This window comes from Peromyscus eremicus, chromosome 9 (assembly GCF_949786415.1).
Source record: "Peromyscus eremicus chromosome 9, PerEre_H2_v1, whole genome shotgun sequence".
Taxonomy (NCBI): Eukaryota; Metazoa; Chordata; class Mammalia; order Rodentia; family Cricetidae; genus Peromyscus; species Peromyscus eremicus.
In genome coordinates, this window is record NC_081425.1 from 82631096 (window position 1) to 82649146 (window position 18051).

Sequence of the window (18051 nt, forward strand, 5' to 3'; positions counted from 1 at the left end):
TCCACAGCATGGCACCTGAATTTCGGTTCTGGTGTGGGGTCCCATAGCCAGGACCCAGGAACTGCTAACTCCTAAAAGTCTGGGCCTAGAAACCCACACAGCACTGTCTGTCATATTTCATTGGGCAAGAACTTCCAGAAGCCGACTGTCTTAGGGTTTCTATTGCTCTGAAGAGACACCATGACCATGGCAGCTCTTACAAAGGAAGACATTTAATTGGGATGGCTTACAGTTCAGAGGTTTCGTCCATTATTTCATGGCAGGACATGAAGGCATGGCGGCGTGCAGGCAGACATGGTGCTGGAGAAGGAACTGGAGCTTGCTATTTCTCAGCTAGGCTGTCTGGCCAACAGGGTCCCGGGACCCTCCTGTCTCTACTCATGCCCCGCCACCCCCAGCACTGAGGTTGCTGGTGCATACAGCCAGGCTCAGTTTCCCCCGGTGAGTTCTGGGGATCCAGACTCAGGCCCCCAGGCTTGTGTAGTAAGTACCCTCACCTGAGCCCCCAGATGATACATTTTTATGTCTGACTTTTTAGTCTAGAATCATGCTTTGTGGGGGAGGGGTGATGCATTTGTCTATCAACACCTCCTTTTCACTGATCAGTAGTATTCCAGTGAGGGGCTATGCCATATTTTCTGTCTCTAGTTCACACGTTTGGATTGCTTCCAAGGTGGGGCAGCTTCGGGTTCAGTGAGACACCATGCCTCATACAGTAAAGTAGAGAGCAGTGGAGGAAGACACATGACGTTGACCTCGGGCCTCCACATACACACACACACACACACACACACACACACACACACACACACACACACGAATATGGAACTTACATGTGCACATCCACACACATAAACATGTATGCACAAAAAAAAAAAACCCTCATAATGTTTTAAGTACACTAATGATTTTGTGTTGGGCTGCATTCTTAGCTGTCTTGGAATACATTGGCCTAAGACAGTGGTTCTCCACCTTCCTGATGCTATGACCCTTTAATATAATTCCTCGTGTTGTGGTGACCTCCAACCATAAATTTATCTTCGTTGTTACTTCACAACTGTAATTTTGCTACTATCATGAATGGTAATTTTTGGAGATGGAGGTTTGCCGATGGGATCGAGACCCACAGGTTGAGAGCTGCTTGCCTAAAGGGCGGAGGGCTGGACATGCCTGGCAGCATCAGCTCCACCTGGTGCTTACTGGAGGCTTGTTTACACCCCACCCCCCGCGGATGCTCAACAGAAACTGACAAGGGACCCCTATCTGTTATAACAGCTCTTCAAGTGATTCAGATGCCCTTCAACACTGGAGTCGCAGCAGTGAGAGGTATCCCAATCTGCGTTAGCAAATGTACTGAGCAGAAGCAGGGCCTAAGGTCCTGAAAACCACCACTCAGCCTCCATGCTCCCCACACAACTGTCAGCATAAAAAACCACCAGTGGGGATGTTCCTGAGGCCATTTCCATTTCCCCACAGGAAGCTTTTACCAGAATGAATAAAAAGCTGGACCTGCAATTTCCCCACCTATAAGAGTTGACAACAATCTGTCACCCCGGTTTGGGAAGCATTGTGTCAGAGCATCGAGGCATTGGCCCCCTCACCTGTCAGGCTCCGCTCTACCCCACCCAGGGACAGGCTGCCAAGGCAGTGGGTTGGTGATAGGTGCCTATTGTCTCTGTCCTTCCTTTGGCAGACAGAGCTTTGACACTGGAGCCTGACAACTTCTGAGACTTTTGTCTCCCAGGCATGGCCAGTGGCCATAATTGATATGGATGTCAGGGCTGCCGTCCTTGCCCATGCTGGCAATTAGCAGTTGTGTTGGTGGCTGCCAGGGATTCCTGATGCTCCAGAGCACAGGCCTGTCAGGTTTTCAGCCACGTGGCTCATTATATCGGGGACGTGGGCTCCCTGCTCCCACCCCACTCTGATCTCTGTGGAGCAGAGAGAGCAGCTCAGCCACCTTGTCACCTCTGCCCTTTGTTCAAGAAGGTAGACAGAGGCTGACAGTGACAACCTATCCTTCTCCATCTGCGGTCCTTGGGTCCTACACAGAGTGACCAATGAGAAGGGCTGTGGCAGGCACATGCCTGGGAGAGTTAGGACTGCCCAGCCTGTGGAGTGAGGTGGCCATGCTGTGTGTGTTATGTGTTTTATGCTAGTCTCTTGTCAGTGAGCAGTGGACCAGACCCAAATTCTCTAAACTGTTGGTCACATCCACTGGTGGCCCATGTAAATAATTTAATGATCAAGGCAGCATTTTAAAGACCAAGGACAGGGTCTGGACAGATAGTTTAGTGGTTAAGAGCACTTACTGCTCTAGCAAAGGACAGAGATTCAGTTCCCAGCACCTACATGGCAGCTCACAACTATCTGTAACTCCAGTTACTGGGGAATCCAATACCTCTTCTTACCTCCAAAGGCTCTTGCATGCAAGTGATCAACACACACACACACACACACACACACACACACAATAATAATAATAATAATAATTATTATTATTATTATTTGTTTGTTTTTCAAGACAGAGTTTCTCTGTATAACAGTCCTGGCTGTACTGGAACTCACTCTGTAGACCAAGCTGGCCTCAGACTCACAGAGATCCACCTGCCTCTGCCTCCAGGGAGCGGGGATTAAAGGCGTGCGCTGCCGCCGCCACCACCACTCAGCCTATAAATAAATATTTTAAAAAAATAAACAAAAACTAAGAACAATGGTCATGAAGACAGCTCCATGGATAGAAGCTGGCTATGCAAGCATGAGGACCACAGTTTGGAAACCCCCAAACCCACATAAAAGCCACGCAGGTATGGTGCCACCTGTAATCCTACCACACAGTAGGCTGATGTGGGACAGGGGAGGGTCCTCAGGGCAAGCTGGCTGACTAGACCAACTGGAATTGGGGAACCCTGCATTGAGTGAGAGAGCCTGCCTCAATAAATAAAGTAGGGAGCGGTCATGGAAGGCACTAAATATCACCTCCAGTCCTCACATGCACAAACACGGAAACACACATACATGCAAGCATACACGGGCACACCACACACACACACACACACACACACACACACACACACATACACACACACACACACACACACACACACACACACACACACAAGACAGGCTAGGGTGGGATAAATGCCAGAAGGTTAGAACAGAACAGAATCACACGCATTTCCTGCGCTAAGGGCAAGTACAATCTCCTAAAGTTTTGTCCAATTAAGCATGCATAACACACACACACACACACACACACACACACACACACACGCATGCACACACACACACACACACACACGCATGCACACACACACACACACACACACACACACACACACACACAAGTGCTGTACAACACGGAGTTTTTCCGGTTGTGGTTTTGAAGATGTCCCACTAGACAACCTCCAAGGATGGGGCTGGCTACTCCAACCATTCCAGGGACCCCAGAGGAGGTTAAGGTAGGGGAAGGCTGGGATGTCTTCAGGAAGCTTCCAGATTCAGTGCAGTAAGAAGGGACCAGAAGAGCAAAGCAGTCACTTGGGGAAAAGAGTTCCCGCCTGCCCTTCCTGGCCCAGGCCTTTAAGCATCCATGAACTGGGCTGTCCAGGCAGGGAGCCAGGTGCCATTGGCTGGCATCCTGGGTGCAAGGCCTCCCTACTATACCCTCTTGAGCCAAGCCAGACTGAGTGAGGGATGCTGGGATGCCAGGCCTCTGTGCTGATTCTGTGAATAAGGCGAGGAACAGACATCAGTGTAGTACACTGCACAGGAACATACAGCAGATTCCATTATAGTCATGTAATATCTACACCCCACCCAGCAAAAACATCTACCCTGGTGCGGTGAGAACTGAAGAATTCCTTAATTGCCGGGGGCCGTGCTCAGAAATGACCATTTACTAACCCCCGCCTTGCACTTGACAGTTTACACAGCACTTTGCCATACATCTTTCTTTCTTTCTTTTTTTTTTTTTTTTTGGTGTTTTGAGACAGGATTTCTCTGTGTAGCTTTGGCGCCTTTCCTGGAACTCATTCTGTAGACCAGGCTGGCCTCAAACTCACAGAGATCCGCCTGCCTCTGCCTCCTGAGTGCTGGAATTAAAGGCGTGCGCCACCACCGCCCGGCTTGCCGTACATCTTCTTATACATTCCTTTTATATACTCCTCACAGTGAGATCCCCATCCCTGTTACCAAGTCACATTCAAGGAAACAGGAGCCCAGAGAAGTACAGCAGCCTGCTCAGAGACACACAGCTAACAAGATTAGTCAGGAAGCCGATCAGCCTGCCTGTGCCCAGCCCCACCCACCCCCTCCCGATTTATTATGCCACGCCTCCCTGGACAGTTTGTGATCTGACAAGTGTAGACATTTTGGGGAAAAAAAAATCTCTGGCAAGCCAAGTCGAATTTGACAGGGTTCAATAAAGGCTTTATATTTCTCTCTTCACTATTAAATCATACTTCCTTTAAAAAGCTTAAAGCTACACAAATCACTACTAAAGCAGCTTGTTCCAGACGCTGGTAAGGTCAAGACTGGTTTCCACCCCCAAAGTGTGCCTGGCCCCACCCCTGCCCCGCCCCCTGCTACCCCTGTGAAGCTGAGGACAATTATCTGCCCTGAAAGCCAGCCCCTCTCCAGACAAAGGCACTCCCCTCACTCACATTTATCAGTTTTATTCCCTTAATGATTCAAACTTGTGCTGCGCGATATGCTGCTCAGAACGGAGGGTTTCATGGATTTAACAGTTTTATTAATTTAGGAGGTTTCCACTGAGCGCCAGAATGGCTCAGTGTGACAAAGAAGGTATCATAAATGAATTGATTTGTCACGTATCAGAATGTGATCCAGCAGCGATTTCATTATTGGACTTATTTTCCTCCAATTATCTGCAAACTTAAAATGCTAAAGAGCACCCCCCTCCGCCCCCACCCCCAGCAGCAGCCGGCCTGGATCATTTGAGCAGGAAATAAATGGAAATCAATGGCCCAAATTTGCTGCCACATGCAAAGGCCGCCCTGCCTCCCTCCTCCCCTCTGTGTAGCCACTTGGGGAAAACAAAGCCAGGGCGCAGAGGCCACAAAGGCCACCTGCAGCCTTGAGGCATGCTGTGTCCCTGAGACCGAGTCTTATCCCGGGGCCCTGGCCCCAGATGACCGAAGAATGGCACTAGACTACAGTCTGCCCAGCAGCACTGGCTCTTGGGCACGGGTGGGGTGACTGGAATGAACCAGTGCTGAGCAGGGAGCCTGGATCATCCCAGACACTCAAAAACTGTCATGCCATCCCCAGCGTGGCTGGTTCCCTTGTTCTTCCAGGCTGTGATGCTGTTAGCCTCAGCCTGGGGCAGTGTTCTCGACCTGTGGGTGGCGACCCCTCTGTGGGCTGCATATCAGATATTTACATTACGTTTCGTAACAGTAGCAAAATTGCTGCTGTGAAGTAGCAACGAAATAATTTTATGGTTGGGGGTCACCACAGCATGAGGAGCTGTGTACTAAAGGGTCGCAACGTTAGGAAGGTTGAGAACCGCTGGCCTAGGGTTCCGCTCACCCCGGTCCTCTCTTGTGCCCTCCATCACCCAGACTTCTCACTACAGTTCCAGTGAGGCTGGCCCCTCCCTTGGATCTCTGTTCCCTCCCTGTCCTGGGTTCCAACCCAGCCTTCCCTATTCCTGTCCTGAGTCTCCTGTCTACGCCACTCATCACCCCCTCCCATGCCTCAGTTTCCCCACCACCAAGAGGAACATGGGAACATACTCTAGGTTCCTGCTCAGGACACTTGTGTGCAACAGGCCAGAGTCCCTCCCTGCCACTGAATTTGGGGTTGTTTCAGGCACCCATGCAAGTCATGGAGAAAGGTGGCTACCACTTGCCTTCAGGGAACCAGCCCCTCCTCATGCCCTCACAGAGATCAACATGGAACTCACTCAAAGCCAAACATGACCTGAGGCCTAAACAGTAGGACTCAAAGTTGACAGGGCTAGCTAGCAGCAAGGGGAGTCACCTAGCTAGTGCTCCCAAAATGAGATTTCTTCCATTACCCCCTGGCAAAGACTCAAAGCCTGTCATTGTCCACTTGTCTCCAGGGGAAGGCAGCAAGAGTCATTGTGTGTGACATCTTGGCCAGGTGCTGGGACAGGCCTGGGCCCTTCTCGTTTCTTCCTGATGAGACTTTGGCAAGTGAAAGCGAATGGTCCAGAAAGATGAAATGGGCTGTGTAAGGTCACACTGCCTAACCTGGCCCAGGTATACGTGTCTGCAGAGTTCTTACAAAGATGTCCCTCTGCCTCTCCTTACTACACTGGCTTATGTCCCAGTTAGTGACAACTAAGATCTATTAGATGGAAAATTCAAAGGCTGCAGTCAAGGCAGAGAGGGGCCACAGCAAGGCCAGTCCCCAGGCGAGGGGCAGGACTGGTTGTAGGCCAGATCCCACATAGGCGCTTGCTCATGGAGCATCTCCGTCTGTCCAGACAGCAGTGACTGTGGCCATGTCTCCTCGGTACTGCTGAGCGGGTATGGGAGGAAGCACATGGAAGACTGGAAAGTTCCCTGCCCAAAATGCCCTGGTGTGTGTGTGTGTGTGTGTGTGTGTGTGTGTGTGTGTGTGTGTGAGAGAGAGAGAGAGAGAGAGAGAGAGAGAGAGACAGACAGACAGACAGACAGACAGACAGAGACAGAGACAGACAGAGATAGACAGACAGACCCCTTGGGGCTACATGTGTTGTGCATTCAGGAAGTGTACTTGGTGGTGCTCCTCCTCCAGTGGGGCTCTGCATCCAGGCCCTTCCAAGTCACTTACACCCTCAGAGGGTAGAGGGAATGCTCACCCATTTGTCTGTCAGCAAACTGTGTTCCTCAGCCTCGGTGTGGCGTGTAAGAGCCAAGAGGAAATCAGAGTGGCAGGCAGTGGCAGTGGGGACCAAATGGAGATCTCCCTGAAGCATCAATATCTACCAAAAGCCAATAGAGGCCAAAATGGCCTCCAAATGGTCTCTCTGAGCATTGATAGGCCCAGGCTAGGGACCCTGGATTCAGTGCCAAGGGAGCTCTTGGGACCAAGGTCTGTCCTGTCCTACCGTGGCATCTGGGGGTCAGAGGCTCCAGTTCTCTGAAACACAGGATCCAAGATGCAGAGGAGAATGTGGATTTTCTAGGGCCATGGGTGGAAACTGAGTCTCCCGGACCCCAATCTAGAAATCAAGGGTGCTCAACTCTGGGAGGCTGAGCATACTCAGTTCCCTATACCATGTCTTCCCCTCACAGAAGCCCCTCCAAAGAACCAGAGGCCAGGTCTCAGTGATGAAGAGCACCCTGCTTACCACTGCACCTCCCCCAGCTCAGTCTACAGCTCCCTACACACAGAGAGCCATGACTCCTTATGTGTACATGCACACCCCGGGTGCAAGACCAGTGAGCGTGCACCATGGAGCCCCTAGATGTTACAGTCTGGCACAGCCATTTGTACACACTGGTAAGGCCCGGTGTCCACCCGATCAGATCTCTCCTCCCTACCTCTCCCTCTGCTTGCCACCCCAGCTTCAGAAAGCCTAAGACTTCCGAGGTCATGGGCAGCACCTGACAGATGATTGGCGGCCACAAGAAACCCAGAGGAAAATGAATAGGTCCCCGGTGAAGCAGGATGGCTCCTTTCTGCCTCTAGGGCTTCATCACCTCCCTGACCTCCAACAGCCAATAAAGGTGTTTAATTTGTGTGATACTAAAAATGGATTCCAAGGCTATCTCTGAACATTAGTTCTATGACAAGGGATGGAGGTCTCCGTTAGCCAATCTCTGGGTACAGAAATTGTCATTTTTCCAGGGTAGGCTAATGTTTCTAAAAGCCCCTCTTCAGTAGGGACACTAGAACTGGAAGACACTAGAACTTGTCACTAGGCCACCACAGACAAACAACTGCCAACCAGTGGCTCAGAACAATGGCTTTGACTCACAAGCCCCATAAGAATGTGTACATCCCTTGCTGGAGACTCAGAACCAGCTAACTCTGTCTTGTACTGACTGGGCCAGGGCCGGCTGCTGTGTGCACAAGGGAAGTCTTTGAAGTCTCCTTTGACATATCGTTCTCAGCTCTTCCTAAACCAAGGGTCGGTCATACAGGGTATTGAGGCAGACACAAAGAACAATCCCCACCTGGAGGCTTGCCAGCTGGGTCAAGGGCTGGGCGAAGCAGACTGGGGTGGGGACTCAAGGCTTCCATAAGCTAAAGGAAATGAAGGTATACAAATGTGTCCAGGGTAGGGCTCCCAAAAGTTAAAACTTATTCCTGTCAGGAGGAATCCAGGAAAGCTACTTGGAGGGGATGATATTTCATCATTCTTGCTCCATTCTGTGTTTGCATAAGCAAAAGAGGCGCACTCATTTTGGGGGCTGTGCTATGGGGTTGAGCGGGATAGAACCCAGGGCTCTACACCCGCTAGGCAGGTGCTCTACCACTGAGCTACATCCCCAGCCCTAACAGAGGCAGACTGTTTGAGCCTGTGGGCTCCTCCAGTGCTGACTTCTGGATTTCTTAAGATTCGTCATTGTATTTTCCAGGCAGAGTCTGCCCTTCTCCATCATTCTGGGATACACTCTCAAGTTCCGACCCTCACCAGCTTAGACCAGATTTCTCAGGGCAACATCTGAAAGACGTTGGGCCAGTTAGAGCCATTCAGGGGAACTTCCATCTTCTCCCTGACCCCAGCCCTAAACATCACCCTGTTCCACCCACTTCTTCCCCCTCGAAGGTCTCAGCTGAAGCTGCCTCCATTAGGAAGTCCTCCCTGGACGCAGCATTTTTACTATGCCCTACTCGATGCCTGAACTGTATGCCCCTGTCAGAGACCTTTCCATGTGGAGTTTCCTAATCTTGTTACTTATTTACCTTCCTACCAGACCATAAGCTTCATGAGGGCTGAGGCCAAATCTGCTCCTCCACACACACTTCCACCAGCGTGGCCAACACATAGCTCATCACATACCATATACCTATACTTTCATGATCTTATTTGACACTCCAAATGCCTTAGAGACAGAAGGTTATTGCTAAGATTCCCATTGCACAGGTAGGAAGACTGGGGACCCAAAAAGGAGAAGCAATGCCCCACATTCAGTATCAGCTGCAACATGGCACTAAAGGACTAGTCCCCTCATACCCTCGAGCTGGAATCTGAGTTTGACACAAATAGCCCCAAGGGGAAGTTAGTTCACCTTGCACCACAAGACAGATCCTTCCTGTTTTCTGAATAACTCAGTTTAGGAGACCTAGCTTCTTCAACCTGGCACGTTCTCTGCCTTTGGCACTGAAGGGTGAGTTGCCTAAGTTCGGAAAGATGGTTTGGAAGAAAGACTAGAGACCTTTTCTGCCCTCCTCATGGGAGCTCCCTGTCAGAGACTGTGTGTGTCCACCGAGGGGGACACAAGTTGCTCCCCTGCCCTGTCCCCTGCTGTCGTGCTTTGGAGAACCACCTCCTTCAACCTCTTGAAGCCAGGCTATTGAGCCGGGCGGTGGTGACGCACACCTTTAATCCCAGCACTCGGGAGGCAGAGGCAGGCGGATCTCTGTGAGTTCGAGGCCAGCCTGGGCTACAGAGTGAGTTCCAGGAAAGGCACAAAGCGACACAGAGAAACCCTGACTTGAAAAACCAAAAAAACAAAACAAAACAAAAAGCCAGGCTATTGGTGTTGGCATCTATCTGGGCCCGTGCATCTCCAACGCTCCGAAGGCTATCGTCCACACCCCAGAGGCTGCAAGCTCAGTGAGGGCTTCCTCTTTGGGTCTTCCTGGGGCCATTTATCTGGACTCAACAAATCCAGTCGGGTGTGCTCCCTTCCTGTGTGGATGCTACCCACCCTCTGCCATACTGTGGTACTTCCCAGAATGTCTTGTACGGGAGCGGAAGCAAGGCCCCACAGCTCTGCTTCCTCTCAGAAATCCCACAGGCATAGAGGACAGGGAGGGTGGGGCCTCTCAGGAAGGGCCTCAGCTACTGTTGTCCCACAGTGCCTTTCCTGTGAGCATGTGGCATTATTCCTGATTGTCCTTCAACCTAGTTTTCACTTCCTCCAGGAAGTCTTCTCTGATTACCACTGCCGCCACCCCCAGGCCAAGAACCCTGATAATCCAAGGACAAGCTCAGAGATTGGGACTTGACCTGAAAGGCCACGGAGGAACCACAACGAAGAAAAGCGGACTCTCCTGTGCCTAGGAAGACCATGTGGTTTCTAAGGTGAAGGGCAACTGTGCAGAGGACAAGCAATGAGAAGCATGTCCCCTGTCCCCAGCAGACAAGGGGTGGTGGTGACATTGGCAATAGTGGCCACACCACAGGAGAACAACACAGACTCTCAGGGCCCTGGGAGGCCATATGAGTGTGAAGTCGTATCTTTTCTTTAAGAGCAGCAATGGTAACCTCAGTCTAGAGCAGGGGTTCTCAATCTTCCTAAAGCTGCGACCCTTTAATACAGTTCCTCTTGTTGTGGTGACCCCCAGTCATAAAGTTATTTCATTGCTACTTCATAACTGTAATTTTGCTACTGTTATGAACCGTGATGTAAATATCTGATATGCTACCCCCTCCTTTGGGGGTCATGACCCACACGTTGAGAATCACTGCAGTCCGGCGCATTCTGTGCTGAGCTCCTGGAGGAATCAAATCGGCTTCCTCCCCAGCCTCGAGGCCCCACTGTTGACTCACCCCACTGCCTACTGCCTCCGGTGCCTGCACCCCGAGACTAAGGTGCCTTGCCCGCCCGGCTGCCTGTGACGGTGAAGAATGACATGCCTTCTTCAAGGGTGCACTCTGGCCCTTATCACAGCAGAGCAATGGCTGGGCACTGATCCTGCTTGCCGGCTCAGCACTCTGCAGAAAGAGAATGAAGTTGATCTTGACAGCCCCCCACCCCCACCCCCACCCCCAGCTCAGCAGGCAAACAGGAGCCAAACAGAAGCAGAACTGAGGAAAACTGGCCAGCTTCCTGCCAAGGTGCTGAGTGGACAGACAGGCTGCAGAGGACAGAAAGGGAGAAAATTGGTGGCCTTGACGGTAAAGAGCATCGATTCCCCCCAGGGACCCATAACAACCACCAAGGTTGATGAAGCAGGATTAGCTCGGCCCTGCTTCCTGAAGGATACAGGTACCCTCAACACTTCCGTTCTGGAAGGTTCAGTGGGCTGATAAATGCTGGGTCAAGAAGATGGTGGCCAAGGGTCTCCAGTTATGAGCAAAGACATCGAAGACACAGGAAGCCTAAATCTAGAGGCGAGGAAGGGAACTAAGTAAGAGTGTGCCTTGGCTTCAGACTAAAGTGAAATAGAATATAAATGGCCCCTGCTTATAATAATAAGTCATGTTCCGTCTACAAGACCGTTTCCCCACCTGTCAAGTGGGCATGGCAAGCACTTACTTTTATTGAGAGCTTGCCACATGCCACGCACCCGGGACCAGCCTCACCTGCATTAGCACACCAACTTGGGTCTAAGTATCCCACAAGAGAGCTGCTGTTATTCAACCGCATTTTACAGCTATTTTTACTGGAGCCCAGAACATCACATGTTCTTGGGTCCCATTGTAAGACGCATGAGAGGATTCAAATGCAGGCAACCAGGTTGTACCCAAGCCCTTTGCCCTTCCACCCTGCTGCCTCTCTCCTCAGGCTGCCAATCATTCATACCCCATACCCGGGCTTCTCAAGGTGGGCCACAGTCACTCATAACGGAATGAGCGTACAGTCACCGTGTGTCAATGTAACTCATTCACATTGTAAATCTGTGCAGGATGATGGTTGCAAAGCTCGGTTTAGAGAGGAGCTGAACACACACCATCTTGCTCCAGAGACAGCCTTTTGCCTTCTGAAGAGGACCTGACTGGGCCTACATACAGTGTACAGTCGGGGTTCTGTGGGGGACGGCCTCAGCAGTGTCCACCTGCATCCGTCCTTCTCTCTAGACCAAGTTTCATGCTGCAAAAACTGAGGTGGAGTCCCAGATGTCGCCTGCATGGAGGGAGGACTCTGGGAGATCAGAGCAGGGCTGCACTGCCCCAGCCTGCTCTGCTAGCCCAGCCGGGAACTAAGGTAATTCAGAAACATCCCTTGGTCTGGGAAAATTGAAAGGAGTCTTCCAGAGTACAGGAGAAAGAGGCAGGCTGACAGGTAGGTAACATGGGTAAGGAGACATGCCTAGAGTAAGGGGGCACTTCTGTTGAATAGCAGCGACCGGCAGGCTGGCAAGATGGTTCACTGGGTAAAAGCACTCGCACACTAGTGCTTGATAATCTGAGTTCAGTCTCCAGAAACACAGTAAGAGAGAAGTGTCTCCCAAAGACTGCCCAATGACCTCTACATGTGCACCCTAGCATTCACACACCATCACACACACACACACACACACACACACACACACACACACACACACACTAATCACAAGGAATAGGGTTTAGAAATGTCTAATGAGCCGGGCGGTGGTGGCGCACGCCTTTAATCCCAGCACTTGGGAGGCAGAGCCAGGCAGATCTCTGTGAGTTCGAGGCCAGCCTGGTCTACCAAGTGAGTTCCAGGAAAGGTGCAAAGCTACACAGAGAAACCCTGTCTCGAAAAACCAAAAAAAAAAAAAAAAAAAAAAAAAAGAAATGTCTAATGAAAAAGTGAACAGGTGAGGGGCGCTGTGACTTATGGCAGCCAACAGATGGAAGGGCTCTCAGGACTTCCCATCCTAAAATGACCCTCCATATTTGGTCAGGACAGAATGACAGGGAGCAGCCAGTGGTGACAGCAAGGTTGTTTCTGGCACACAAGTCTAGGAGAGTGACAGGAGCAGCTAGCTCCTCCCAGGGCTCAGGGCCCAGGCCAGCCCTAGCCATGTCTTGGCAGAAAGCCTGGGACTTGTGCCTGGGCTCACAACAGCTTCCTGGAACCTGGGACCACACCCCTTACGTCATTACAACAGACTGTGAAGTTAGGAGTCTCTAACGCTGACCCTCTGAGGTTGCTTGTCTACAACATCACAGCATGGTACTCTGAGGATGATCATCCAGCAGGGGTGTCCGTCCTTCAAGCCACACTGGTATGAGTCTGAGTAGGAGTCTGTCCGAGGACCAAGGACAGCATCTCCTCCCTCCCAAGAGTGGAGATGGTGGCAGACCATGCCTATCCTTGAAGCAGAGTAACGTCATCAGTAAAGGCCCAGCCCAGTGGTGTAGCCCTACATCAGAGCTCCCAAGCCACCTTCTCAACAGAGCTGCCCCAAATGACCACCACATCCACTTCTGAATGTCCGGGACCTCTCTCCAAAATGTCTATCCATCCTCATTCCTCACCCAATCTGTCCCTTCATGGAGTCTCCCTGACCCTTCTGGGGACAGAAGTCAGCCATTGATCAGACTCACACCCTTACTGGCCTGTGGACATCTCGGTGTACACAGTGTTCCCTTGGCCGGCTGCTCCAAAGGGCACCTCTTTACCTGTCTCCAGCCCTCCACAGCACCTTCTTCTGAGCCTCATGTGGGGCTAGGTAGGTGCACAGGTGTCCTCATGAGAACCGTGAGGGGGCCACGATGATCCGAGTACCTTCTGTTAAGTTTTAAGGATCTTGTGTTCCAGACAAAACTAAGGACAGTGCCAGCACACTTCAAGAATGGAGGAGGAGTGAATTCTTAGGCTCTGATGATATGTGGAGTGGCAGAGGCAGGCCTTGACCTAAGAAGGTGTGATAGCCTAACAGGTGTGAGGCCTCCTAGAGGAGGCCAGGCAGGAACCCAAGGCCGGAGGTTGTGGGCTGACCTGATCACATCTCCCTAGGTGACCACCACATACTCTGATGTCCGGGCTGTCAGTGCCCTGTAAAGCATAAATCCACTGAGACATGGGCAAGCTCCCAATGGAGCCGCCAGGTCCTATGTCCACTCCCCCCGCCAACTGAAACTGGAAAGGACAGGGTTGAGAAAGCCCTGAGGAAACCTGTGAAGCTTCCTCCACACACACTGACACACACCACCTACTCTGTAGACCACCCACAGGCTGCGATTGCCCATGGCCTCTCAGCAAGAATGTGAGATGCAGCCCGATGCTCTAGACCCCCGGCACCCTGGCAAGGGCCTCCACCCACCCAGGCCCAGGGCTCTCTAGACTAAGCATCTTCCAGGACAGTGGCCAGTTTGGTCTGTAAGTCTCATTCATAGGTGGGTATCTATCCCAAGGAGCCCATTGTTCCCTCTCAGGGCATCTTCTACTGTCCTAGGAATCACTCAGACCCAGGAAAGAGGCTATTCGGTCTGGCCCTAGACTCCTGGGAGACTTCCCCAAGCTGCTCTGAGGGAATGAACAAGCCCAGATGTGCATGGATAGAATCAGGCCTGAAGTACCTACTCTCTCAAGGCCCTGGAGAACCTCGTCCTCCAACAGCCCATCAGCCTTTCCCAGGAGGAGAGCATGTGGATAATTGCTAGTCAGTTTTCTGGTGCCATAATCAATATCTGAGGCAAGTCGGAAGGGTTCATTTTAACTCAGAGTTCCGGAGGCTCCAATCCATGATGGCTTGGCCTTGTTATATTCATAAAACAGCACACTGTGTTGGAGATGTATGATGGGGCAAACTGCTCATTTTGTGCTAGCTAGAAGCAAAGAGGGAAGAGAATGCAGGATTCCCCACGGCCTCTTCAAAGACACATTACTAATGACCTAATTTCTCCCATATATCACCCCTCCCAATAGCTCTGTGAGCTGGTGGGGCCCAAACATTTAACAGGAGCCTTTAGAGAACACTCCAGACCCAAGCTATAGCAGGAATGTTTCAGGAGCAAGAGGAACAGGTCAGGGACAGAAACACAAGACAGAGTAAGAGATGGGCATGTCCTGTGTGCCAGGCACTGTCCTTGGAGAACAATGTGGACTCATTCATTTTGTCCCCAGAACAAGGGTGTGACATCATTGCCAAGGAAGTGGACATCCACAGAGATTGTCTAACATGGCCAAGGTCACGGGGTCAGTAAAGCAGGACTTGAAGCGGAACTTGCTAGGTCTTTGTGTCTCCACGGCACACCTTGCATGCTGCTGGCTCAGACCTCTTTACAGGCTTCCCAGGGCAGCCCAGCATGCTGCAGGGATGGAAGTGGTGCCTAGCCTAGAAACGAGCTCTTGTCTCTACTGGAGCCTGCCTGGTTGCAGGGTCACTGTGCCTAAGGTCGGAAAGAACAGATCTCTCTCCCTCTCGGGAGGGCTCCTGAGGGCCCTGAACTGTTCTGTCAACAACAGCCCAGTTATATGTGGTCACTGGGCCAGAGAGTTGCTCTGTCTGCCGCCACCTCTGGATTCTTTAGCCCCTGGGGCCTCCCCTGAAGCACGGCTCCTAGGCAGCATGCTCTCACTGTGCTGAAGTTTGTCATCTCCTGACACTAATATTATTTAAGGCCTAAAGTCTAATGTAAGGCTTCCTTTTAGCAAGATTGTCTCATTTAATAAAACTGCCTGTCTCTGTCCCCCAAGGTAATCATGTTGATGATAGTGCACTCCCTGAGCTGTGATTTGATCTGGGAATAGAATTATCACGAAGCCCAGCTCCGCTGTCACAGATGCTCTGTTTGGTGTTTTCCCCTTGAAGTAAACAGAAAGCATCCCAGTGGAAGGAGCGACTACTCAGCGGGGACTGTGGCAGCTGGCCTTCCCACTGCCCACTCTGTCCTCAACAGTCACCCTCTCAACGGCTCAATTAGTAAACATTTCCCAGTCTGTGCTCTGGCTGGGCTGCAGTTGGTGCAGGTGAGTTATCTGATCTGCATGCCACCTCCATCTCTTTTTTTTTTTTTTTTTGTTTTGCTTGCTTGCTCGCTTGCTTGGTGGTTGGTTGGTTTGTTTGGTTAAATGTGTTTTTGTGGTTTTGTTCTTTGAGATAGGATCTCATGTAGCCTAGGCTGGCCTCAAATTCACTTTGTAGTGACGGTGGCCATGAACTCTGGTCCTCCTGCCTCCACGTCTTGAATGGCACCTTCTAGACATGTTTCATCACACTTGGTTGATGCAGTGCTGGCCCGTCATACATGCGAGGCACGTACTTGACCGGTTGAATTATATCCCCAACTCTCATTTACATCGGGTGAGAAGAATGCAGGCAGCATGAGAGCAGAAGAGTCTACCAGAGACACCTTAAATCCTGGTTCTGCCTCCCGATACTGTGACGCTTCTGCAGCCCAGTGTCACCTCAGCCATGACCTTCATCACAAGGATGTTAAGAGCAGTGGATAAGCAAGTGAGGACATTGTAACACTAATTAAAGAGGCCCTCTTCCTCAAGGCTCCCTGTACATGACCCAAAGAGAGGGATATTGGTGGAAGTATTAAGGCCACTGCACGTAGTTAAAAGGGAGGTTTATTTTGTGGGGTAACTTACAAGTAAAAGGATAGGTTACAGGGTCCGGGAGAGGTGAAGTGCTGTCCGGCGGTGTTCTCTGGAGAACTCTGCTCGGTCTAACTTCAGCGTCCAGAATCCAGGAACCTAAGAGAGCCGGTACATCGGGATCTCAGGTCTTAAGGGCTCCTGTCTCGGTCCCGCCTCATAGGCGTGGCAGTTACCGGAAGCCTCAATGGGGATAGTACTTCCAGGTCAAAGCTGGTCAAAGCTACCCACTACAGAGGGACCCTCCAAAATTTTGTGCACACTTAGAAAGAAGAAAGATAAATTAAGATAATGTGTGCCAAGTATTTGGCGTGTGGTAAATGTTCAGGGGACTGTTGCTTTATCATCATCATCATCCACCACCACCATCGTCATCCCCATAACCGTGTGCATCAGTGCCATCATCTTTACCATCACCGCCCCCACGGCTACCATGATCACCATTGCCATGGTTATCACCGTCAACACCACCACCATCCCCAATTGTCTCCATCATTCTCACCCGTGCCATGACTGCCACCATCACCGCTAGGCCGCCATCAACACCATCAGCACTGTCTGTCACTCTTCCCTAAGTGAGTAGCGAAGCCCTCCAGGACTTCAAAGGTGACTCTGGTGTGCAGAGTAGATGCCAGACTTGAAACTCTCCTCTCACCTGCTGTGTGGCCATGAGCTAGTGTCGTCCCCTCTCTGTGCTGTCTTCCCCTGTCTGTCCACCTGGGCTCAACAGTGTTGAACTTGGAGACCCAAGTAATTATGAGCATGCGTGGGGCCATGTCATTCACTCCCTGGCTAAAGAGGAAAGACCAGGGGCTTGCCCAGAACCCAAGGAGTTCCCAACCTATAAATGACACATACAAAGTCACATGTGACCCAGAAAACGGGGTCTAGCAGGCAGAGAGGGTATTTGAGTATTTGAAAGCTCCCAGGGGAACCAATCCAGGGCTTACTAGGCTCTGCTGGGGCCGATGGCTACAAACTGTGAGCTGTGCGCTGGAAAAGGACACAGGGCAAGCAGGGCTGTGGTGGCGCACGCCTTTAATCCCAGCACTCGGGAGGCAGAGGCAGGTGGATCTCTGTGAGTTCGAGCGCCAGCCTGGTTTACAGAGTGAGTTCCAGGAAAGGTGCGACACAAGCTACAACAGAGAAAACCCTGTCTCAAAAAAAACAGAAAAACAAAAACAAAAACAAAACTGAAAAGGCACACAGGGCATTGCAGCTGGGAGAGATGGGTTTGAATCCTTCATCCTCCAGGCATTCACTGAGGGGTCCTCAGGAACTCTGAGGGCCAGGTTTGCACCTACATCATGACAGCCCTGTCCGAGGAATGTTCACTTAAGAGACTAACAAAAGAGTTAAAGTATGGACAGGCTTAAATGACACCAGAAAGGGGTGGTGGGCCACCCTGGGGGTTCTCAGCAGGGAGAGCCACTAACATCTCGACAGCCAAACATCAAAGGTTAGGGAAGCCCCTGTGGGGTCAGTTGAGCCCACAACAAGATGAGCATCACTGATGACCACGGAACAGTGGACTGAGCCGGGATGTGGGTTGAGGACAGTGAGTCTGGGAGCAGGTGGCTGACGAAGTTGGAAAAGGACTTGCCATACAAACATAAGGACCTGAGTTGGGATCCCCCAGTGCCCCATTTAAAAAAAATTAAAA